At 46.1% G+C, this 26,291-nt stretch overlaps 1 protein-coding gene across 4 annotated transcripts in view; it reads left to right on the top strand.

The window, feature by feature from the left end:
* The window catches only part of FAM214B (family with sequence similarity 214 member B), a 202,078-nt gene that overhangs the window by 120,641 nt on the left and 55,146 nt on the right, over positions 1-26,291 (top strand). The window contains exons 1-2 of one of the 4 annotated variants that reach the window (XM_033936210.1): positions 11,978-11,995; positions 17,980-18,118. The gene's annotated coding sequence lies outside the window, so the exon portion shown is untranslated. Of the gene's footprint in view, positions 1-11,977; positions 11,996-17,523; positions 17,623-17,741; positions 17,810-17,979; positions 18,119-26,291 lie in introns of those variants that run through there. The other 3 variants (XM_033936193.1, XM_033936203.1, XM_033936182.1) reach the window with 3 other exon arrangements.

Genomic DNA, 26,291 nt, shown 5'->3' on the forward strand with positions numbered 1-26,291 from the left:
GAAATGGGCGGATAAGTGGCAGATGAAGTTTAATATAGAGAAATGCAAAGTGATGCACCTGGGAAGGAAAAACAAGGAACATGAATATAAAATATTAGGTGTGACATTGGGCAAGAGCGAACAAGAAAGGGACCTGGGGGTACTGATTGACAGGACCCTGAAGCCGTCGGCACAGTGCGCATCGGCGGCAAAGAAGGCAAACAGGATGTTGGGCATGATAAAGAAGGGAATCATGAGTAGATCGGCGGACGTCATAATGCCGCTTTACAGAGCAATCACTGAAGCCATCTGCACAGTGCGCAGCAGCCTTGAGAAAAGCCAACAGGATGCTGGGCATCATAAAGAGGGGCATAACAACCAGGACGCGGGAAGTCATCATGCCATTGTATCGAGCGATGGTGCGTCCACATCTGGAATACTGCATTCAGTATTGGTCGCCACACCTCAAGAAGGACATGGCGGTACTTGAGAGAGTCCAAAGGAGAGCAACGAAAATGGTAAAAGGGCTGGAACACTGCCCATACGCCGAGAGGTTGGATAGGCTGGGGCTCTTCTCTCTGGAAAAAAGGAGGCTCAGGGGAGATATGATAGAGACCTTCAAGATCATGAGGGGCATAGAGAGGGTGGATAGGGACAGATTCTTCAGACTGAAGGGGACAACAAGTACGAGGGGGCATTCGGAGAAACTGAAGGGAGATAGGTTCAAAACAAATGCAAGGAAGTTTTTTTTCACCCAAAGGGTCGTGGACACTTGGAATGCGCTACCGGAGGAAGTGATCAGGCAGAGTACGGTACAGGGATTCAAACAGGGATTGGACGGATTCCTGAGGGATAAAGGGATCGTGGGATACTGAGGGAGGAGCTGGGATGTAACACAAGTATAGAAAGCTAACCAGGTAATAAGTATAGAAACCCAACAGGTCGTGCATGTGCAAGACCGGAGGGTTAGGACTACGATGGGAAGATAGGACTTCAATGAGAAACCAAGGTGGCAAGGGAGCCCCTTCTGGTGATTCAGACAGGTCGTGACCTGTTTGGGCCGCTGCGGGAGTGGACTGCCGGGCAGGATGGACCTATGGTCTGACCCGGTGGAGGCACTGCTTATGTTCTTATGTTCAATGGTCAGACCACACCTGGAGTACTGTGTCCAGCACTGGTCTCCCTACCTAAAGAAGGATGTGACCCTGCTGGAGAGGGTGCAGAGACGAGCTACGAAGCTAGTAGTAGGTATGGAAAATTTGAGCTACAAAGAATGCCTCGGGAAACTGGGCTTATTCACCCTTGAGAAGAGAAGACTGCAGGGGATATGATAGAGATTTATAAAATAATAAAAGGATTCGACAAAATAGAGCGAGAAGCATCATTATTCAAGTTGTCAAATGTGAATCAGACAAGAGGTCATGGACTGAAGTTGAGAGGCGACAGGCTCAGGACAAATACCAGGAAGTTCTGTTTCACGCAGCGAGTGGTGGACGCTTGGAATGCTCTCCCGGAGGAGGTTGTGACGGAGACCACCATTCTGGGTGTCAAGGGCAAGTTGGATGCACACCTTCTTGCAAATCACATCGATGGATACGGGTAAACAAGTCTTCATCGGGGAACACCTGGCTTGGCCTCCGCGTGTGCGGGTCACTGGACTGGATGGACCAATGGTCTGATTCGGTAATGGTCTGCTAGTATTCTGTAATGGAAGGCGTTTCTTATGTTCAGAAAATCTCTGAAATCCCACTTAGTCAACAAGTTTATCTGATCCTTTGAAACAATCCCAACACGCACCCCCTCCTACCTGCGCAACCCCATCCTCTTCTCCACCCCCCCTCTAAACCAATGCTGTAATCTTCATTTGCATCGATACCTGCGGTATCCATACTGTATTTCTACTTTACTGTATACCGTCTTGAACTGAATAGGTATGACGGGGTATAAATAAAGCTATTATTATTATGAGTATTGAGTATGAACAAACCTAAACCCCGTCTACAATTACCCGTGAAAGTGCCATCAGGGCATCTACTGTACCTCATGCATATAAATGCAAGGGGTGCATACACGCAGGCGGGACTCTGGCAAGACTCACACTTTAACGTGCATAAATTACAGAATACCGTATGTCGGTCGCATCTTGGGTCCTGCACTTGTGCCAGATCTATGACTGGTGTAACAGTGGCCACCTAAATGATAGGCGTACCAGTACCAGGTTCTGCTAGTATTCTGTAATGGAAACTGTGGCTCTGATTCGGTAAAGTCCGCCTAAAGTTAAGACACATATGTTTCTACGCCTAAATTAATTGTTCAATAGACTTGATCAGCGCTGATAATTGACGGTCAGCACTTCATAACTGATGTCAATTGCACTTAATTGACTAACTTGGTAGGCGACTAGTCCGAGGTACCTACCAGAAAGTGGGCGTGTTTTTCATGTAGGCGCCTGTTTTGGACTTAGGCGCATGCATTTAGGCCAAGAAACCCGTGGCGTGAATAGGGGGGGGGGGGGGTCCTAATGTTAGGACACCTAGCAACGCTTAAAGCTGCTTAGGAGGCACTAGGCGGGATTCTATAGAGTGCGCCATCCCCTTTACCATCTTGGCCGCTCTTCTTTGAACCTTTTCTAGCGCCGTTATATCTTTCTTGAGATAAGGAGACCAGAATTGAACGCAATAATCCAGATGAGGTCGCACCATGGAGCGATACAGGGGCATTAGGACATTCTTAGTCTTGTTATCCATCCATTTTTAAATAATTCCCAGCATCCTGTTTCCATTTTTGGCTGCCGCCACACATTAGGCAGAAGGTTTCATCGTATTGTCTACGATGATACCCAGATCCTTTTTTTGGGCGCTAACCCCCAAGGTGGACCCCCCCCAGCATCCGGTAACAGTGATTCAGGTTATTCTTCCCAATGTGCATCACTTTGCATTTGTCCACATTAAATTTCATCTGCCACTTGGACGCCCAGTCTTCCAATTTCCTAAGGTCCCCCCTGGAATTTTTCACAGTCCGCATGCGTTTTAACAACTTTGAACAGTGTAGTGTCATCTGCAAATTTAACCACCTCACTCGTCATTGCAATTTCCAGATCATTTATAAATAAGTTAAATAGCACCAGTCCCAGTACAGACCCCTGTGGCACTCCACTGTTTACTCTCCTCCATTGAGAAAAATGACCATTTTAACCCTACCCTCTGTTTTCTATCTGATAACCAATTCCTAATTCACAACTAAACTTTGCCACCTATCCCATGACACTTCAATTTTCTCAGAAGCCTCTCGTGAGGAACTTTATCAAAAGCTTTCTGAAAATCTAGATACACTATATTAACCGGTTTACCTTTATCCACATGTTTATTCACACCTTCAAAGAAGTCAAGCAAATTGGTGAGGCAAGATCTCCCTTGGCCGAACCCATTCTGACTTCATCTCATTAAATCATGGTAGTCTACGTGTTCCACAATTTTATTTTTTATAATTCTTTCTACCATTTTGCTCGGCACTGAAGTGAAACTTACTGCTCTATACACTTCTCCCTCCGTATTCGCTGTGATAGGGGATTAACAGACCCGCGAATACAGAACAACCGCGAATAACTTTTTCATATGTTATTCGCTGTTTTCTATTAAAAACCATCGTGAATATGGTGAAACCACGAATAACATGGTGGGAGACCTGGCATGTTCGTGAAGGAGAGGCAAAACAAGGTGACAAAATTGCTGGGAATCAGCAATTTTCTCTGTAAACGCTTGGAATCAGCGATTTCTCTTTGCAAGATGATGTAATTTTGGGGGAGGAGCCAGCAAGCTAAAAACCATGAATAATCGAAACTGTGATTTGCTGAAACCACGAATATGGAGGGAGAAGTGTAATTTCCCGGATCTCCCCTGGAGCCCTTTTTAAAAATCAGCGTAACATTGGCCACCCTCCAATCTTCAGGTACTACAGACGATTTTAGTGACAGGTTACAGATCACTAACAGCAGGTCAGCAATTTCATGTTTTAGTTCTTTTAGTACCCTGGGATGTATACCATCCGGTCCAGGTGATTTATCACTTTTTAACTTGTCGATTTGGCTTAGTACGTCTTCCAGATTCACCGAGATTTCTTTCAGTTCCTCCGCATCATCACCCTTGAAAACCATTTACGGTTCAAGTAGATCTCTTACATCTTCCTCTTTAAAGACCGGAGGAGAGTGTGGCACAGTGGTTAGAGCTAGAGCCTCAGCACCTTGAGGTTGCGGGTTCAAACCCACGCTGCGCCTTGTGACCCTGGGCAAGTCACTTAATCCCCCCCATTGCCCCAGGTACATTAGCTAGATTGTGAGCCCAACAGGACAGAGGGCAGAGGGGCAGAGGGGAGTACAGGACAGTTGAGCCATGGTGACATCACTGATGAGGTTGGCTCTTATTGGTGGAATGAGGCATTATGACATCACAATCTCACTCAGCTCTGCTTCCCAAAGACTGAAACTCTTCACACTACTACTAGGAATTATTTCTGTAGTACTACCAGAAGTACGCAGAACTGTACAGAGTCACAAAGAGGACAGTCCCTGCTCCAAAGAGCTTACAATCTAACCAGACAACAGGATGTCATGGATACAGTTAAGGGGAACATGTTCCTTTTCACTCGATCATTCCTTCTGTTCCCTCTCCTCAATTAACAGTGACATTCAAAGCAACTGCAAATGTCTTTATGTGGTTATTTATAAGAGACCCTTTACCTGCAAAGACCTCAATAAAATTGCCCCCAAGTGGTTGAAATAGAAAGGGAAGACATTTCCGAAGCGCTGACATTATGCTTATAAACATGCATATACAGACTCTTGTTTTTCACACTCAGCATGAGATTTCCTGACTTTGATCCAGATGTGTTCACTGTCCAGCTGTTCCATTGTTTACTGCGAAGGCTGCACTTGGTAGTGAAAACCCAGGAGACATTCCTTTTTCCATCTCCTTGAAATCTGTTCTTCTACCCTGCGTCTGCAAAAGCTCCTGCTCCCTCCAGGGCCTGTATTGACATTTCGTAACTGAAAGGACAACCTTTCCCTGATGCCCTTTAGGCCTTCCAGCCCCAGGCCCTGGCAGCTGAAATCCAGCTAGGCAAGAGACATGCTCAGAGCGCCAACGCAAAAGCCAACTCTTTGTTTAAGAACATAAGAATTGCTGCTGCTGGGTCAGACCAGTGGTACATCGTGCCCAGCAGTCCGCTCATGCGGTGGCCCCCAGGTCAAAGACCATTGCTCTAAATGAGACCAGCCTCACCTGTGTACGTTCCAGTTTAGCAGGAACTTGTCTAACTTTGTCTTGAGTCCCTGAAGGGTGTTTTCCCCTATGACAGACTCTGGAAGAGCGTTCCAGTTTTCTACCACTCTCTGGGTAAAGAAGAACTTCCTTACGTTTGTACGGAATCTATCCCCTCTCGTTCTCTCTACCTTGGAGAGGGTGAACAACCTGTCCTTATCTACTAAGTCTATTCATAGTAATATAACATAACATAACATAACATAACATAGTAGATGACGGCAGATAAAGACCCGAATGGTTCATCCAGTCTGCCCAACCTGATTCAATTTAAATTTTTTTAATTTTTCCTTCTGAGCTATTTCTGGGCAAGAATCCAAAGCTTTACCCGGTACTGTGCTTGGGTTCCTACTGCTGAAATCTTGGTGGGGGCGTTGGCATCTCTTCGCTCTCCCTTCCCCTCCCACCGAACCGCTTTAAAATCTTTGACAACGTGAACAACTACTCTAGCCTGCTGCCCGCGACGGCCGACTCCCTCTGGAATCACTTCCAGGTCGCAGGGCAGGAAGTGACCTCAGTGGGTAAGCCAGCATGAGCAGCAGGCCGGAGAAGCTGGCAGAGATTTAAAAAGTTTGCCTGAGTTTTGGAAAGCCACGACGAGCTCCAGCTGTGTCTGGAGGATCTCCAGAAGTGGCCCGGAGGTCATAGAGGAAGAGACACGGGTTTGTGGGGGTGGGGCTGGGTGATGAATGGGGCGGAGCCATGTGTCTGGAATTTTGCATTATTAAATATGGTAACCTAGCCAATGTGTACTTTCAGTTTCGCTTTTCCATAGACCCACACACATTTGTTTCTTACAGGCTACATGGGCTCCCTTCCACTTCCAAAACAACACAATACCAGCAGTTTAATGTCAGAAGCTCAGAAGAAATTCTCTCCTCTAAACCTTCAAAGCCACCCTGAGCCAGAGTTTTCAGCGTTAAGGCCAGCATACAATATGTGGCTGTCTTTGGCACACAGGTTGATATTTGCACTAGAGCTCTGTGGATATTCTGTATATATTAACATGGGCACTAATCCAGTGTTAATCACCTTTAATGGCGGCATTAGGTTTTGCCAGTAAAATGGTATCACAGCTTAAGCAATGTGGGTACTAAATCATATATTACACCAACCCACAAAAATTAAACTTATAAGCTCTTCAGGACCAGTCAGAGACAGCTATTGCCAACAAATGCCTCTTCATTGGTCCACAATGCTTTTTTAAAAATATTTCAAAAACTTACCAACATCAATGGAAATCATTAGGTTTTGAGCATCAGCCCTTAAAGAGCTGGGCTTGGAGATTTTTTGTTATTTATTTGACAAATTTCTGTTCTGCATTATCACTTAGTTCTAAGCGGAGTACAAAATGTTAAACATAAGAACATAAGAGTTGCTATACTGGGACAGACCGAAAGTCCATCAAGCTCAGTGTCCTGTTTCCAACCCAGGTCCCAAGTACCTGACAAGATCCCAAAGAGTAGCAACATTCCAGAGTTGCTATTGTGATGTCATAATGCCTCATTCCACCAATGCCTAAGAGCCAGCCTCACCAGTGATGTCACAATGGCTTCATTGTCCTATACATAAGAACATAAGAGTTGCCACCCTGGGACAGACCAAAGGTCCGTCAAGCCCAGTATCCTGTTTCCAACAGTGGCCAACCCTGGTCCCAAGTACCTGGCAAGATCCCAAAGAGTAGCAACATTCCAGAGCTGAGATTGTGAGGTCATAATGCCTCATTCCACCAGTGTCTAAGAGCCAACCTCAGCAGTGATGTCACAATGGCTTCATTATCCCTATACTTGGCTCACATAAGAACACAAGAGTTGCCACCCTGGGACAGACTGAAGGTCTATCAAGCCCAGTATCCTGTTTCTAACAGTGACCAACCCAGGTCCCAAGTACCTGGCAAGATCCCAAAGAATAGCAACATTCTAGAGCTGAGATTGTGATGTCATAATGCCTCATTCCACCAGTGTCTAAGAGCCAACCTCAGCAGTGATGTCACAATGGCTTCATTATCCCTATACTTGGCTCACATAAGAACACAAGAGTTGCCACCCTGGGACAGACCGAAGGTCCATCAAGCCCAGTATCCGGTTTCCAACAGTGACCAACCCAGGTCTCAAGTAGCAAAACAGATTCTATGCTGCTTATCCTAGGAATAAACAGTGGATTTCCCCAGGTCCATCTCAATAATGATGGCCCAAGGGCTTCTCTTTAGGAATTTATCCAGACCGTTTTATTGTTTTCACTACATTCTGTGGCAACAAATTCCAGAGTTTAATTGCACGTAGAGTGAAATATTTTCTCCTGTTTGTTTCTACTACCTGGTAGCTTCATTGCCCCCTAGTGGAAAGAGTGGGATTGGGAGTTTTACAACCCTACTCAAAGCAGTTTTCCCTGTCTGTCCCAGGGACTCACAGTATATGTAATGAACCCGAGGCAAGCGTGGAGTTTGAACCCACAACCTCAGGGTGCTGCAGCTGGAGCTCTAACCACTGCGCCACACTCTCCTCCAAGTAATTCACATCTCCCGTTTCCTCTCTCCTCTATCATGTCTCCCCTGAGCCTTCTCTGCTCCGAGCCGAAGAGCCCCAGCTGCTTGAATCTAGTAAGGCGTGGCCTAGTGGTAGAGCTTGTGGGATCGACCCCAGTGCTGCTCCTTGGGCAAGTCACTTAGGGCTCCTTTGTCCCAGGTACAAAATAAGTACCTGTATATACGCAAACCGCTTTGATAGTGTAACCACAAAAAGGCGGCCCTTTCTCATGGGGAAGTCATCCCGTCCCATCGTCCTTTTCTGTGCCTTTGCCAATTCCGCTCTATCTCTTTTGAAATACGGCGACCAGAATTGGGCACAGTATGCGAGGTGCGGCCGTATCACCGAGCGACATCTTTGTTTTCCATTCCTTTCCAGATAATTCCCAATTCTTTTCTTAGCTGCCACTGCCGCACACTGAGCTGAGGGTTTAAAAAATATATATATTTTATTCAGCTTTCAATAATACATACTTCTGCAGTCAGCAGATTCAAGTTTTATTTTTCTTTGATGAATCACTTATTTAGTTTAACTAAGCGATTTACATGCTTTTTTTTTTTTTAATTAATGTTGTATTTAAACATATCGTTTAAAATTTAAAATAATGGGTTAGACCGACAGACTTACAGACTTATAAATACACAAGGTAAGTAGGGGCAGAACTACAATTCAATATTTTAAAGCACAGAAGAGAGCCATAAATGGAAAGAACATTAGGGAGGGAAAAGTGGAAGCCTGAGGAAACCCCCCCCCCCCAACAAAACTAATGTCACAGAAAGCCATCCCCCCCACCTCCTACCCTTCCCAAACCCCATCCTACCCCAATACCCCAAGTTGGCCTAGTGGACAGCAAATATATATGAAGGGGAGCCTCAAAATTTTTTCACTCCCTATGATCAGCTCTCCGAAGTACAAAAACACTCCAAACCTTATACTATAAAGGCAATGTTCGCCTTCTAGTTGTAGTTAATAATAATACATTTATTCTTCTATACCACCCAACCACAAAGCTCCAGGCGGTTAACAGCCAAGAAGAACTGTACAATCAGTGAAAGATGCATCAAGCTAAAAAAAACAAGTGATAAGTTATTTAACAAACTTATCAAACAAGTGTGTTTTTAAAAATTTTCTAAAAGCATTACAAGAATCCGTTTTAACCAAGCGTTCAGTTTGCCTAATTGAAAGGCAAATGTCCTATTCAAAAATTTCTTGTAACGACAGTTTTTAACTGAAGGATATATAAACATTAACTTACTACGAGTGTTTTTCAATGAGGTATAAAAATTAAACTGAGACGCTAGATATGCTGGAGCCAAACCAAAAAGAGATTTGAAACAAAGACAACCCAATTTAAAAAGAATACGTGCCTCAAAAGGCAACCAATGGAATTGCCGATAAAATGGGCTAAGGTGATCATATTTCTTCAGGCCAAAAATTAAGCGCACTGCTGTATTTTGTACTAATCGAATAAGTTACATATCAGTTGGACATAGTCCAGTTGGCGGAGCAAAGCCTGTAAGGAAGGTAAATTCGGAGAACGCCAACATCTGGCCAAGCATTATCCAAAATGCAGCAGGCCGTCTCATTTTTGGTCTGAAAAAATCGGGTCATGTAAGCCCCTATTATTAAAAAAAATAAAAATTACATTGGCTACTTGTCGAAGCCAGGGTTATTTTTAAGTTTGCTTGTCTTTGCTTCAAAACTTGAACAGGTTCAGCTCCAACTTATCTCTCACTCCATTTTGACTTTGCTGGTATTACCAGTTGTACACATAGGCTCTGATTCTGTATAGGACACCCAGGAGAGGTGTCCTATACAGAATCGGTCCTACACTAAACCCCGATTCTGTAACCGGCGTCCATGGTATAGACGCCGGTTAGAGAATCGGGTTAAATTAGACACGGCCGCTATACTTATGGCAGCAAGGGATCTCCCTGCTGCAATAAGTACAGCGGCCGCCTGTCCTATCGCCGGCAGGAGGATGCCCATTCCTCCTGCCGGAACCCCCCTGGAACCTCCCTCCCCCCCAAACTGGTAATCGCCGGCAGGAGGATGCCCAATCCTCCTGCCGGAAAGCCCGACGACCCTCCCCTCCCAAAACTAACCTCCCTCCCCCAACTAACCTTTACATGTTGGTCGGCTGGACGGGTCTTGCTGCCGTCCAGCCGACGGGCCCGCCTCGTGGAAATAAGACGGGCCCGCCCCTTCCCGGCCAATCCCCGCTAAATCTAAGGCCTGATTGGCCCAGGCTCTAGAAGCCTGGACCAATCAGGCCTTAGGCATAGTGGGTCCGCCCATCCCCACTAATCCTAAGGCCTGATTGGCCCAGGTGCCTAGCCTGGTGCCTAGCCTGGGCCAATCAGGTCTTAGGATTAGTGGGGATGGGCGGACTCGCTATGCCTAAGGCCTGATTGGTCCAGGCTTCTAGAGCAGCCCGTCCAGCCGAACAACATGTAAAGGTTAGTTGGGGGAGGGAGGTTAGTTTTTTTTGGAGGGGGGTCGTCGGGCTTTCCGGCAAGAGGATTGGGCATCCTCCTGCCCGCGATTACCAGTTTGGGGGGGAGGGGGGTTCCGGCAGGAGGATTGGGCATCCTCCTGTCGGCGATGGGACAGGCGGCCGCAATTGCGGCCGCTGTACTTATTGCAGCAGGGAGATAACCTTGCTGCCATAAGTATAGCGGCCGCGTCTACTTACAATGTAGACCAGCATTTTCCTGGCCTACATTTTAAGCGTCTCTTCCTCTACTAGGGAGACGCGTAGGGCCGCCTAGGTTCGCCTAAGGCCCTTAGGCGAGCTTAGGCGTCTTGCGGGTCTCCCTAGGCTCCCGGAGGCGCCTTCAATATAGGTGGCCTGCCTGGGGAGCATTTTTTAAAAAAACGTGCATCCCAATTGGCTGATTAGACAGCTGTAGGACGCCTACAGCTGCCTAAAATCGGGACGCACTTTGGAGAATCAGGGCCATAGTGTCCATCTCTGAAGAGTTGTATCTATAAGAGGTTCCTAGATAAGACATTATCATTTCAAGCTGGCAAGTGGAATAAATGCCTAAGTGAGTTTATCTTAAATGCATTTTCTTACCAAACTTAGAAAACCAGTTAAAACTTATCTCTCTAATAAATTTGTATAATTTCATATCCTTGTTGATGTACCTTTGAATTGTTCTCTGTAACATTGCAGTCTGTATGCAGTTTCTTTTATTGTATACCGCTCTGAACTATTTTGTGGTACTGTGGTATATAAAAATAAAGTTATTATTATTACACGCGCAGTAGTGAAAAGAAATATAATAATAATAATAATAGCTTTATTTATATGACATTATACCTTTTCAGTTCAAGACGGTATACATAAGTTGATCATACGTCCCATTTTGAACAGGGACTGTCCCCTTTTTAGATCCCCTATCCCGTTATCCCCACGCACAGCTTCAGGACGCCGAAATGTCCTGTTTTCAGGGACTGGGTCATGAAGCTGTCTGTGGGGACAAAGGGACAGACGATCGCTTTCCTTCCCACTGAAGCAGAAGCCTGCCCCCCCCCCAATCGGACCCCCGCTGCTCCTGCCTACTGTCGCTTCAAACTCTGCCGCCGCCGCACGCCACCAGCTGCAACTAAAGAGAAGGAAGGTTTAGGCGCCAGCCCACAAACCTTCTTCCCGACGTCAATTCTGACATCAGAGAGGAAGTTCCGGCCCAGCCAATCGCTGCCTGGCTGGCCTGGAACTTCCTCTCCGATGTCAGAATTGACGTCGAGAAGAAGGTTTGTGGGCCGGCGCCTGGACCTTACTTTGCTTTAGTTGCGGCGGTAGGCAGCAACAGCGGGAGCCAGTAGGCTTCGGCACTGGAGGGAGGCAGGCTGGCTGGCTTTAGCGCGGAAGGAGGGAGGGAGGAAGGCTGGCTAGCTTTGGGGTAGGGGGTGGAACAAAGGCTGGAAGGCAGTGAAGAGGATATAGGAAGGAGCACTGGGGGCACTAAGGACATAGGAAGGGGCACTAAGGACATGGGAAGGGGCACTAAGGACATAGGAAGGAGGCACTGGGAGCACTAAGGACATAGGAAGGAGGGAGGGAATAGAAAAGGATAATTATTGGGCCTCAATGCAGAAAGAAATGAAAGAAAGGATGCACAGTCAGAAGGAAGCGCAACCAGAAACTCATGAAATCACCTGACAGCAAAGGTAGGAAAAATTATTTTATTTTCAATTTAATGATCAAAATGTGTCAGTTTTGAGAATTTATATCTGCTGTCTATATTTGTCTATTTTTCTATAGTTACTGAGGTGACATTGTATATTTTAAAGTCATCTGCCTTGACATCTTTGAAAATCACCCAAATATAAATGATGATTAACATTTTCTCTGCGTATAGTGTGCTTTGTGGTTTTTTTTTTAATTTTATGGTTACCATTATGAATTAATAAGATATTATGTGTACATAAAATGAATGGAAGAAATTGGGGGCGGGGCTAGGGTGGGGTTGGGGGCAGGACTGACAATTAATAGATGTCCTGTTTTGATTAAAAAAAATAAATGGTCACGTTAGGTATAGAACAAGTGGAGCTGTAAGAACAGCAAAGTTACATCAGTTAGATTTGGGAGGGATGCATAGACAGGTGACTAGGAGAAAAGGGGGAAGGGATGTGTAAGGCATGGTAGGTGTTAAGCAGAATTGAAAGGTCAGACAAAATCTGTCGAACAGGTGGGTTTTTAGTGATTTTCTGAATGAGTGGTATGTTAGTGAGTTCAGGATGAGGTCACTTAAGGTGTTGTTCCAGATTCCTGCTTGAAAGGAGAGTGTCCTGTTGAGGAATCTTTTGAATTTGCATCCTTTGAGGGAAGGAAATGTGAACAGTAGCGTTCTGCGTGAAAAGCGGAGTTTGTCCTGTAGGGTGAGATGTTTCAGGAGGTAGGTGGGTGCAGTGCCGAAGAGAGTCTTGAAGCAGAGGCAACCGAATTTGAAGATAGGTAGCCAGTGAAGTTTCTTGTAGTATGGCGTGATGTGGTCGGATTTTTCAAGCCAAATATTAGTCGAACGGCTGTGTTCTGGATAAGTCTCAGTTTCTTGATGGGTTTTTTGTGAGATCCTAGGTAGATTATGTTGCAGTAGTCCAGTGAGCTTAGGACCAGGGACTGGACCAGCGATGTGAAATCAAAGTATGGTTTTAGGGTGCATAGTTTCCATAGTGCGTAGCTTCCAAGTGGAAGCATTTTTTAATCAGTTGCTGATCTAGGATGACTCCTAGGATTTTGATGGTAGGGTTAATTGGGAAGTTTCTTCCATTTAGGTTGATAGTAGATTCGGTTGGTTGGTTTGTTGGGGAGGCCATCAATATCTTGGTCTCTTCCAGGTTTAGCTTTAGTTTGAAGTTTGTTGACCATTGTTCTACTTGGTTGATGATAGATGAGAGGAAGTGTCTGGTTTCGGTTGATTGTGATGTCATCAGTGTAGACGTATGATTGAAGGTTCAGTTTGGATAGTTCCTGGCCTAGGGAGGACTTGTACAGGTATAGCACAGTTCAACAAACAGCATTGTGGCAACATAGGACAATGTTTACCCGTTATGGCAACTAGCAGATGCCCCAGTAATCTTTGACCACTGGACAGGCCCACCAAATTGAGCTGAGGGTTTTGACAGTGACAGAATGGACGGACCATGCTGGTCTTTTTCTGCCGTCGCCTACTATGCTTCATGCTTCGTAGCTTGTACTGCATTTGTGATTTCTTGTGCTGTGTAAAGCCAAATGGATGTGTGTCCCCTGTCTAATGTCCTACTGGCACCCTTTGTGAGCCAAAGCAGCTAAACTTGGTTGCTATTTCTTATTCCTGCGCTTCTCCTGAAGCAGGATCTGGTATCGTGCCAAGTGCACAAGGTACCATGAAAATCACTTTGAGCTGAGCTTAAAGGGGAAGTGCCGTGTTCTTCTTTTTTTCAATGTTTTCCCCAAACATAGTACTGTACAGTCACGTTACACCTCCTCGCTGCAGCTGCCAGATGTTTGAAAATAGAAGACCTAGTCAGCGAGAAAAGAACGAGCCTTTAACAGGGTAACCTGTCGAGAGTGTCTGACACCGAGGGGGCTTAGTAACGTCGGGAAGGAGCAGCCTCCCAGGGGAGGGCTGTAAGTCAAAACAGTAACGGAGAGGCACGTAGCTGTGGGAAGACCAGGCTAAAGCTGGAAACTGGTCAGGCTAGATGGCCCTGGCAGTCTGGTTTTTATAACTGTAATGTCATCTGTAGGGCATGTGGTAAGACTCCCGTCACATAGCTGTTTCACTGGCATCAGCTTTGACTCTAATTAGACAGCTCTGAGTCATTTGGGAGAGTGGGGAGACAGATAGACAGACAGACATGATGATCTTATAAGGCCCAGCTCCCTGCAGAAAACTAAGCTAAAAATAGCTGTAGCCTATTAATAAAATAGTTTGGGGCTATCTCTGGTGATTTAAGAGTGAACACAACGAAGCACTTTGATTTAGACAGAAGAGTGACTTTGCGTGCAGACTGCGTTTTGGCTCTGGTTTGTTCCTGGGAGATTCCAGCTCCTGTGGAACCAGAGTTGCAGCCCGAGCACCATAAGCCGTCATTCTGTCCCTCTCTCCCTCTCTCCTTCCCTTCCAGCAGGCTAAATCTGGTCTGGTTGTAGCAGTGCTGTGGAGTTTGCACCAGTGTCTCTTGCAGAGCTCCGACATCATGAATTCTGAATCCAGCCATGTAAAATCTAAAATAAAACCCCACATCATTGTACCCCTATAAAGTACTCGCTGAATAATTTCAGTACCATGTTCCCTTTTAGTTATATCTGCTCCGAGGCAGCTGCAAGTTTGTTGTATTTAAGTGCTTTATTTTATAAAGTATGCAGGTAAAGTATAAATCTGCTAAGACTCCACCACTAGCATGCCTATTAGAGAAAGACACGGGGACAAATTTGTCCCCGCAGGAACTCAATTTTCCCATCCTGTCCCCACAAATTTTGTCACTGTCCCATTGCTGTAAGCTCTACCTTAACTGCACAAGCCTTGAACACTTATGATTTTAAAGCATTTGAGGACAGAGCTTAGGCATTGGTGGAATGAGGCATTATGACATCACAATCGCAGCTCTAGAATGTTGCTACTTTTAATATTAAAGCATCTGAGGCTTGCGCAGATGAGGACAGAGCTTAGGCGTTGGTGAATGAGGCATTATGACATCACAGTCTGAGCTCTAGAATGTTGCTACTTAGGATTTTAAAGGGTTTGAGGCTTGTGCAGATGAGGACGGAGCTTAGGCATTGGTGGAATGAGGCATTACGACATCACAATCTCAGCTCTAGAATGTTGCTACTTAGGATTTTAAAGGGTTTGAGGCTTGTGCAGATGAGGACGGAGCTTAGGCATTGGTGGAATGAGGCATTATGACATCACAGTCTCAGCTCTAGAATGTTGCTAGGCATTGGTGGAATGAGGCATTATGACATCACAAGCTGAGCTCTAGAATGTTGCTAGGCATTGGTGGAATGAGGCATTATGACATCACAATCTGAGCTCTAGAATGTTGCTACTTAGGATTTTAAAGCGTTTGAGGCTTGTGCAGATGAGGACGGAGCTTAGGCATTGGTGGAATGAGGCATTATGACATCACAATCTGAGCTCTAGAATGTTGCTACTTAGGATTTTAAAGTGTTTGAGGCTTGTGCAGATGAGGACGGAGCTTAGGCATTGGTGGAATGAGGCATTATGACATCACAGTCTGAGCTCTAGAATGTTGCTACTTAGGATTTTAAAGTGTTCGAGGCTTGTGCAGATGAGGACGGAGCTTAGGCATTGGTGGAATGAGGCATTATGACATCACAATCTGAGCTCTAGAATGTTGCTACTTAGGATTTTAAAGCGTTTGAGGCTTGTGCAGATGAGGACGGAGCTTGCAGGAATGGGGCAGGGACAGAAGAACTTGCCGGGATGGGACAGAAAAGTGAGTTCCTGCGGGGATGGGGACTGTGATCGACTACTCCGCAGCATCTGTGCCTGGTCAACCCAGGAATCGGAGATCTCAAGTTAGGCAGGAGTGGTTAGAGCTGCTGCCTTTGCACCTTGAGTTTGTGAGTTTGATCCCAGCCTGCTCCTTGTGACTGTGGGCAAGTCACTTAACACTGTTGGGACAGAAAGGGAAAATACTGGTGCACTTGATTTACTCTTCAATATATTGTAAATGTGTTTGGGTGAATCTCTTACATGAAAAAGACGGTTAATAAATCCCAATAAATGCAAATAAAAAATACCCATATGAAGAACGCTTTTCCAAACCTCACTAAGAGGAAGATTCTCAAAACTTTGCAGTAAAATCGGGGCTGCTTTCGCAGGCATAAATATCATGTTTTGCAAAAGATGAGTCATTTTCACAAACCCGCACATGCAAATGAGGTTCACGGAGAGTTGCGGAGGGTCGCTATATTGCATGTGACAAGTCGCTGGTGATAGCGATCAGCACACATGCAGAATACACCTGCACGTTAAAAAAAAAAAAAAAAAAAGACCCTCCACCCCCAAATTAAAGGACAGCAGGAGGGATGTCCAATCCCTCCCACTGGCGGGTCCCTATCTCCCCCGACACTCCCGCCAGGAGGGATGCCTGCTCCTTCCTGATGCTGGTGTCCCCGTACCCCTGGCAGGAGTGATTCCCACACTTCCAACCACAACACCCAGGCAGGAGGGATGATCACTCCTCCCCACCAACATCCCCACACCTCTCAGTCCAAAGCCAGCCGGTAGGTTCGCCTCTTCAAAATGGCAGGCCTTCCCCTCCCCTGTGCATCCTGGGATGTGCAAGGGAGGGGCCTAAGGCTCTGATTGGCCCAGGCACTTAAGGCCATTCCTATGTGTTTTGAAAATTGTCCTTCTAATGTAAGCAGACAGTATCGTACTCCAGCTACCTTATCACTAACGCAAAATACAGGTATGTATGTTTTATCCTTAATGAAGACTTTACCCCGACTTTCCTATCGCTACAACCACATAAACAGAGCCAGTTTGACCTACGGCGCATTCCGAAAATCAATCAAAACCATTCTGTTTGACAAATTCATCTCCTAAACAGAAGCCTCCAAATGATATATTCTCCCCCTCTCTGTAATTTCGCTGGTTTTTTGCAGTTCCTTTACCTAATTCTTCGCTGATTGTCCAGCCTTCTTTGAATGTGAACTGCCTAGAAGTCTTTCGACTATGGCGGTATAGAAGAATAAAGTTATTATTATTATATAAATTGTATCCCGTTCTGGGCTCTTTTTGGAGGACGGGCTAAAAAAATTGAAGAAATAGCAGAAAATAAATAAATGTTGGGGAAGAAAGGTTAGATCTTGGCATGTCTAGAAGCCCCTCCTCTCAGCCATGTCACATCATTTGCCTTCTTCCTAGTGAAGGTACAACCCCCCCCCCCCCCCCCAATATATCGGAGTCCAGACTACCATCTGCCTATACGATGATGAACTCGTCTGGAAACCCAAATGCTGCTTCAGAGACGTTTAGGGCTCCTCTCAGCCTACCCAGAGTGATGGGCAGAGAGGCCTTCTCTGCCCTCATGGCAGGAGTTTCAGGTTCCAGCCCTAGTTTACGTCTTGAGGCACAGCCCGTTTATATAAAGCGCAGCTGGGAGGATGGCACCCTGAGATTACAGGCTGAAAGCAGTGCTATTTCTAACCCTGTAAATGTTTTGCCATCCTGGCAACAGGCAGCAGTGTGTGAGCGGTAGAGGTCACTCCCAGTATGTGGAAATGAGAAGCAGACGAGAGAGAGTGCAGTCCCTTCTCTCTTCACCTTCAAAGTCGTCTTGTAAATCTCTCTCTGCTCCCTGTCTTCCCTTCCCCCCCCCTATCCTCCTGTGGCTTGCTTGACTCTTTTTTTTACCTAGTCTCTCCTTTCTCAGCGACGTAGACTTTGCCCGGGGTCATCAGATGCCACGGGAGTATATTTGGGTTGCTGCTTTGCAGAGCTGGGCACACGCACAGCAGGGCGAAAGGTTTGGGGAGGGCCAAGGAAGGAGCTACTCCTGGATCTTCTAGCTTGGAGACTCTTCACTCGGGGGTGTTGGAGGGGGGGGGGGGCATTTCAAATGTGTTGCTTGCGGGCTTGTAAGTTGATCTTTGCCACTTCCTCAAAGTGATCTCTGGTTTTCCTCTTCTCGTGCAGGAGCCGCTGTCTCTGAAACAACACCAGCAGTGTGTGAAAGTGCTTTGCTGTCCGTACCGAGCGCCGCATGGATTCTCCTCGCTGCCAGCAACTCGGTTCTTGGTGTCCCGTTTAAGACCAGAATCATGGCTTTGAAAGGGTAAGTGGCCCTAAGAGCTCTTGGGTCCCCACAGGAAAGTCTTGAGCTTTGGAACGACTTCCTTTGGCAGATGAAACTGGAAGGGCTCAGAGCAGTGTTCCGCCAACATTTCGGCCGTAAGGCACCCGGAAGCGTGCGGACGTCGACGTGTGCACATGTGCGGAGGCGCACCTGGCTGCGACCCTGAACCTGTCCCTTCAGTGGGGGATCCTAGAGGAGGAGAGGACGAGAGATGCCAGCGAGGCGAAGAGTCGTCGGTGCTGGCTGATTGCCTACAGGATGTGCCTCTCGCCATGAGAGGCGTGTCCTATAAGCAGTTTTTAAGTTTATTAGAGTTTGATATCCTGCTTACCAATCCTAAGCAATTTACAAAAACAACGGTTAAATAATTTAAAAAAAAAGGTTAAAATCGGGTAAAATAGACAACACAAACGACACTTTTGGGACACATTGTTTCTGAAAATAAGAAAGGGAATAAGATAGTTTAAAGGCCTAATTCATACTCCAAATGCGTCTTTTTTTTTAAAAAAAAAATAGTTTTTTAGACTTGTTACGCCTCCTATTTGAAGGGTGGGTTCAATCGCAGAGAAAATGGTTTTACGGCTTGTGTCATAAGAGATCTGGCGGATGGATGGAGTCGGCCAGCTCTCACCGGCGCCTCTCCTCCTGACCCGCGTCTCATTGGGACCCACCTGGAATCTGCTGTAGCGAATGCAATGGTGATATTTACCAGGATAGATACGAGTGGGAGGTCTATGCTAGCAATAGATTTTGTATTTGGCTCGTGACCTTTTTAGTAGTAGACCAAGTTTGTTTTGTATTGAGGTAGGTGTGAACGGTGTCGGTTGTCCAGATGAGTCACCAGGATCCACCCTGGTCACTACAGTCACCTCTGATCCTCTCGACTCCTTGTCGTTGCCTCCAGTCCTCTCCAATTATTGTAACGGAGGAGAATGTAGCACAGTGGTTAGAGCTACAGCCTTGGCCTGAGGCTATGGGTTCAAACCCCATGCTGCTCCTTGTGACCCTGGGCAAGTCACTTAGGGCTAGATTCATCAACCTGCCCGATCAGGCCTGATCAGGGTAGGTCCGACGAATTCTGGAAGCTAAAATATGCAGATGGGGCAAGCGGAGGAACGCCCCCCCCTGCCGGCACGGATCGCTTTTCTGTGATCCCCACGCATGCACAGACCATCTGTAGATGGTCTGCTCATGCCTGTCGGAGCCACAATCTTCTTTTTTTTTTAACTTTAAACTTTTTAATTAGTTTTTTAGCCCTGTGAGCCCATGGTTTTAACCCACTTTAAACCCACGGGCTCACAGGGAGGGGAAGGGCAGGAGAAATTTGGGGAAGTGAGGGCAGGAGAACCGGGGCGGCGATGCGGCGAGCAGGCAGGAGATTTTCAGGGAAGTCAAGGCAGTAGAACCAGAGCGGTGATGTGGCGAGCAGGCAAGAGATTTTCGGGGAAGTTAGGACAGGAGAACCAGGGCAGCCATGCGGCGAGCAGGCAGGAGAGGGCTGTGAGCAGGGCAGAGAGTAGGGCTTCCGGAGTCAGAAAGACGTTTACGACTGGTCCCCAAGCAGTCGCTTCTTCAGTTGATCAGCCAGCCCAGTTGGATCGAGAAGTGTCCCTGCCTACTTTGCATGCGTTTCTCCTTATTTGCATGCACGGATTCAAAGCAGATCGCAGGATCTGGTTGCAAACCGATCGGTACACAATCGGTTTGCTTTGTGAATCTAGCCCTTAATCCCCCTTTGCTCCAGGTACATTAGATAAAGTGTGAGCCCACTAGGACAGAGGGGGAAAAAATGCTTGAGTACCTGAATGTAAACCACTTAAGCTATAAGTGGTATGTAAAGATTAAAAATAAATAAACAGGCTTACTAAGGGTTAGGTCAGAAGCTCACAACTCTAAGAAAACCAGTGTCAGTATAAAAAGGCCAATATGCTCCAAAGCACCTTCCTCAAGGGCCTTTTCTCCATCAAGGTGAGAAACTCCCAGTAACCAAAATTGTAGTCTCTTGGTCTTTATCAGTTCCCAAAGTCTACTTCAGAACGGGTCAAGCCTCCCAGTCCTGGAAATCCTCAAGTGGCACAAAGAAAGGTCTTTCCAGTAGCAGTTCTGCCATTTGGAAAACATATGCAAATTAGGATTCAAATCAGTTCATACTCGGAGTAATGAAAGAATCAAATCAGGTGTTGCTCAGTCTCAGATAATTAACCCTTTAATTGTCAGGGGGTGAAAGGGCTGCTTTACATAACTTGATGTTGAACGAGAGCCACCGTGCCAAATAAACAGATCTCCCATAAGAGTCGCAGGAAACGCAAGTTGCTTCTGAGCAGCAGTGCCAAATAAAGGGTTAATGTTGGACCTCTCCTGCCACCTCCCACTTAGCCGTTCCTAAACCAGCTGTTACCCGCTAGCAGGACTCTGATAGCTCACCCTGATAGAAAAGAAAGACTTCCAAAGCCAAGTAGTATTTTCATATGTTATCCCTGGAGCGCCCTAGTTTCAGTGGCGGGATGTACAGCTCGTCTCGGTAGGATAAGTGTTTTTTCTGTCCCTGCAAGGTTTACAGATAATGGTGCTGAATATCAGTGTTTATCAATTGCAGCCCTGCCCATTTATAGCTGGATGTTAGGGCTGATAACCGGCCCATGCTAGCGTTTTTAAATGAAATGCTTGCTATACTACTAATAATAAGTTTATATATCCCAGGGCCGTAAACTTTTATGCGGCTTACAAAAAATAAAAAAATTACAATTAAGAGAAAAAGTTAGATAACCAAATAATTAAAAATAGTACTAGAATGATAGATGGTTCATTACAGAGTCCTTGCCAGTTAACTGCCTAAGTGTTTCATGAACAAATATGTCTTTAAATGTCTCCTAAATTCCACACAGGACTCAGAAAGCATAATCAGATGTTCCAAATCCTTACCCCTTGCCTGTACCTTTTTTTTTTCCCCATCTAAGGAAATTGGGGGGGGGGGGGTTAAGTGACTTGCTCAAGGTCACAAGGAGTGTCGGTAGAATTTTGAACCCTGTCTTCTCTGGTTCTGGGCCCACTGCTCTAATTGGTGGCGAAGCGAGGGTGAGAAGCGCCTGGGGTGGTGGTGCCCCTCCCCTGCTCTCTTCTCCACCCCCCTTCGTGCTCCTTCCCCGCCCCCCATGGGTCTAGGAAGTGACATCAGAAGAAGAGCTGACGCAGAGGCTTCTCGCTCCCTTACTATGCCACTGGCTGTAATCTAGAGGCTGGCTGAATTTTGGGTTCAGTTTTGGCACCAAAACCAGCCCAAAATCCAGATTTGGCCATGTCCTCTTCTCTCTGAACACACGACCAAAGCCCTTGTCCACGCTCATGTCACCTTGCGTTTAGACTACTGCAACGTACTTCTCTCGTCTCTTCAATCCGTTCAAAATGCTGCTGCATGACTCATATTTCGTGCGAGCCGCTATTCTCACATGACCCCCCCTCCTCAAGTCACTTCATTGGCTCCCCATCCATTTCCGAATACAGTTTAAACTCCTCTTGCTGACCTACAAGTGCGTTCGCTCTGAAGCCCCCCGATATCTCTCCTCGCTCATCTCCCCCTATGCTCCCCCCGTGATCTCCGCTCATCGGGCAAGTCCCTCTTGTCTACTGCCAACTCCAGACTCCGTCCCTTCTTTCTTGCGGCGCCGTATGCCTGGAACTGGCTTCCTGAATCAATACGTCGTGTTCCATCCCTGGCAGTGTTCAAATCCAAGCTAAAGGCGCACTTTTTTAAAAAATTGCTTTCAGCTCTTAACTCCCCCTCACTACTGTGAGATACCTAGACCCACTATAACCTCCCCAACCCTGAAATGTCCTGTCTAAATTATATCGTAAGCTCTCCTGAGCAGGGACTGTCTATTGTATATTAAAATGTACAGTGCTGTGTACGCCTTTCAGCGCTATAGAAATAATAAATAGTAGGGGGAGGAGCGATTCCACTCAGATGCCCCCTCCCCGTTCTCCTCCCTTAAGGCCCTGATTTGCTCGGGCCCCTCCTAAGGCCCAGACACGTCGCTGGAGCAATAGAAGCAGGAGGGAGTGAGCACCCCTCCTGCTTCCTTACAGGTATGGGGAGGGGTGAGGGTAACAGGAATGGGGAGGGGGCATCCTCCTACCATAATTTGGAAGCAGCGATGGTGGCAGGCATCGGCGCAGTGGGGGGGGGGCATTTTGGGGAGTTCTGGGGGGGGGCACTTTTGTCAGGAGGTGGGTGGGCTTTTTTTTTTCTTTTTTTAATCGGGCTGATATCTTGCATATGTAATACATGTAAAATATCAGTGCCATAAAAAAAAAAAAGCAAAAACCCGGCAGAAGCCCTGACAGCAGTGACAGTGACTCTCATTGATTTGATTTTTGCATCGCGTCTCATGCGGAGCTCCTAAGATTTTGTAGTTTTGGACTCTTTAGCATCTTCACTAGGACTAGCAGGGACCCCTGAGGAAGACTATTGTCAAAACACGGACCGTGTAGGGATCAACGCTCCCAGCAGACGAGGTCCTTAAGGTTGTTTTAGTAAAGTCCGTGTCTCCACAGTGTTTCTTTGGGTTTCCAGGGTCAATGTCTTTCCTCTGCCCTGACTCAGTCGCTTTGAGTTGGGAGTTTGCAAATCATTTGCATGCAAAAAAGATAGTGAATGAATCGCTGTTTTGAAATTGGCCGGGAAGCGGCCAACAGCGACTGACTGTAGTGAATCTGGGCCTATGTCGCCAAGTGCTCTTATGCATGTCGACTTGTAACCTTTTCTTCTCTTTTGGGAGGCCGAGCTAGAAAATCAAATAAAGAAACTTTACAAGACTGGGGGGAAGGGAGTGGTGAGGTCGGTAGGGGCTTAACTTAAACATCAGGCTATGTATTTTGGCATCCTTAATTGCCGACTCCCTGGGCCAGAGCCTCACCTGGTCCAATAATTAAGCCGGCCCTGTTTAGACTAACTCTTATTATGAATGTTAACCTGTAACCCGTTCTGGGAATACAGGCTAAAAATGGAATGAATGAATAAGTGTCTATTCACACCGTAATTTTGATTTTTTTCGGAAGTGTCTACTGTTTTGTCCAGTGTAAAAGTCAGGTTCGTTATTTCTTTAAATTATGTTTTAATGAACTAAACTAAACTAAACCTTAAGTTTATATACCGCATCCTCTCCACGGAAGTGGAGCTCGGCACGGTTTAGAAGAACTTAAAATATAAGAAGAGAAAGGAAAAGGTTTACATGAGCTTATATATAGAATGGAAGAGTAAGGGGGAAAATAGAATTACATGTTAGAGAAGAGCCAAATTTTCGGTTGCTTGCGGAATAACTGGAGGGAGCCCAGGTTCCGCAACGGGATAGTAAGGTCGTTCCAAAGACCTGTGATTTTGAAGAGAAGTGATTTTCCCAGTTTACCTGCAGAGAGAATACCGCGTAGAGAGGGGAAGGATAGTTTATATCTTTGGGCGGGTCTGGTGGAGTCAGGGCTCGAGGAGTTAAAGGATAGTGGGATTAGGGGAGGAAGGATGCCGTGAATGATCTTAAAAGCCAGGCAGGAGCATTTGAAATGGATTCTGGAAATCACTGGGAGCCAGTGAAGATTGGCCAGGAGTGGGGAGACAAGTAAAGAATACAGAATACTAAAGCAACCTCTCCACAGGCCGTGACCCGCCAACAGCTGACACTCACTTATTCAGCTTGGTTAAGTCGGACGAATAATCACCAACTTTCAAAAGAAACTTTAATTAAGTTCCAATCAATTCACAGACCTCAGCAGCTCCATTCAAACAATCATTTAAGGAGCCAGCTGCCTCGTCGATCATAAATAAGCTCTTATATCCGATGTATATATTTGTTTTATAGACAAATTTTAATATCTTTCATCAGTCTTTTGGGACTCCAACATGAATTCACGGTTCGTCTTATGCTGCATTAAATAGCTTCCTCCATATGAAGACGGGGTGGTTTCAGAAAGGGGAAGTTCCTTGACACCACCATGGCTGAAAACAAGGGGCCAGAAAAAAAAGAGACAGGGTTTGTAGCTTTACAACCACACTCAAAGCAGTTTCTCCTAGGACAAGCAGGATGAGTCAGCCACATATGAGTCAGCCACATGGCTGACTATCCTGCTGTCCACGGAGAACCTACGTTACAGGTAAGTAACTACACTTTACACGCTGGTACTTCAAGCATTTTCCCCTGTCTGTCTTGGTGGGCTCACAATCTCTCTAATGTACCTGGGGCAGTGGAGAATTAAGTGACTTGCCCATGAGTCAAGTCTCTTTCATTTGAAAGGAAACTCTGCAATGAGAGGGCATAGGATGAAGTTAAGAGGTGATAGGCACAGGAGTAATCTAAGGAAATACTTTTTTACAGAAAGGGTGTTAGATGCGTGGAACAGTCTCCCAGGAGAGGTGGTAGAGACAGAGACTAGGTGTGAATTTAAGGAAGCATTGGACTGGCACGTGGGATCTCTCAGAGAGAAAGAGATAATGCTTACTGCAGATGGGCAAACTGGACGGGCCATTTGGCCTTTATCTTCCATCATGTTTCTTGTTTCTGTGTCACAAGGAGCAGTGTGGATCTGAGCCCATAACCTCAGGGTGCTGAGGCTGTTGCTCTAACCACTGCGCCACACTTTTCTCATAAGGTGAGTGTGCAATGGAGGATTGGGGGCAGCGTAAAGTGGAGAGTGTGACATGGGGGTGAGTGTGTGATGAGGGGATTTGGGGGCAGACAAAAGGAGTGAATGTCCCATGAGGAGGTTTGGGGCAGACTTCTGAGCTCCCCTGGGAGAACACTATAGAAAATGGAATAATTAAATAGTATGAAAAGTTTCAGCCTCTGATAACTAGAACCGGTGTTATGATGTCATAATGCCTCATTCCACCAATAAGAGCCAACCTCATTAGTGATGTCACAATGGGCTTCATTGTCCTATACAGTACTTGGCTCACTTTTACTACATTTTGATTTCTAGAGTGGTGCAGTGGTTAAAGCTACAGCCTCAGCACCCTGAGGTTGTGGGTTCAAATCCTGCACTGCTCCTTTTGACCCTGGGCAAGTCACTTAAGCCCAAATTGCCCCAGGTACATTAGATGGATTGTGAGCCCACCGGGACAGACAGGGAAAAATGCTGGAGTACCTGAATAAATTCATGTAAACCATTCTGAGCTCCTCTGGGAAAACGGTATAGAAAAATGAAAAAATAAATAAAATAAATGTTGTAAAAGTTTACAGAATTTTAAAATATTGTGCACAGAATTCTCTTAGGAGTACATTACTTCTCCCTCTGTATTCACGGTTTTTAGCTTGCTGGCTCCTCCCCCCCCAATGACGTCAGCTTGCATAGAGAAATCGCCGATTCCCGGCACTTTCTTCACCGTGTTTTGCCTCTCCTTCCGGAACAGGCCAGGTCTCCCACCATATTCATGGTGGCTTTTTTAATAGAAAACAGCGAATAACATATGAAAAAGTTATTTGCGGTTTTTCTGCATTTGCGGTTCTGTTAATCCCCTATCACAGCGAATACGGAGGGAGAAGCGTACTGGTTTGTAGTCCCTGCAGGCTGTGCTGATGTTGCCATCGCTGCTTCTGCTTTCCTCCCCTTGCAGCCACATTGATCTTCCTCTGTAGGATGCAGCTGCATGGGACCGCTCTCAAGCAATTCTGTTCCTTATGATCAGTGAGGATTAGACGCCAATAAATGTTCTTTTTTTTTTCCTCTCTCCTGCATCTTGGACTCTCTCTCGCATGTCAGCAGTCTCTGGTTTTGTATACTCCCTTTCTGAGGTGTCACCTGCCCTCTCCTGTGTCTGGGCAGTCTCTGTATTTCTGCTCTTAGCATGCCTGTCTTTTTTTTTTTTCTGTTTCTGGGCTTAGCACTTTCTCTGTCTCTGCTAATCAGTCTCCATTTTACTGGATGCTTTGTTCCTGGAATAGAAGCACATTTCGGGCCTGCACCGAGCCTTAATGTCCCTAATCAAAACATCTGCTGCTAACATCTGTAATTGAAAAAAGGGGACGGGGAGAGGAAGAGAGCAGAAGGTGCAAGGATGTTTCTATTTCCAGATGTGAAATAGGACCTTTCAGGTCCTCCCTCGGTGCACCTTCACACCACCTCCCCACACACATACACCAGTCACCACTTCCTGTGTGCAAGTTTA

The sequence above is a fragment of the Geotrypetes seraphini genome, chromosome 1 (assembly GCF_902459505.1).
Source record: "Geotrypetes seraphini chromosome 1, aGeoSer1.1, whole genome shotgun sequence".
Classification (NCBI taxonomy): domain Eukaryota; kingdom Metazoa; phylum Chordata; class Amphibia; order Gymnophiona; family Dermophiidae; genus Geotrypetes; species Geotrypetes seraphini.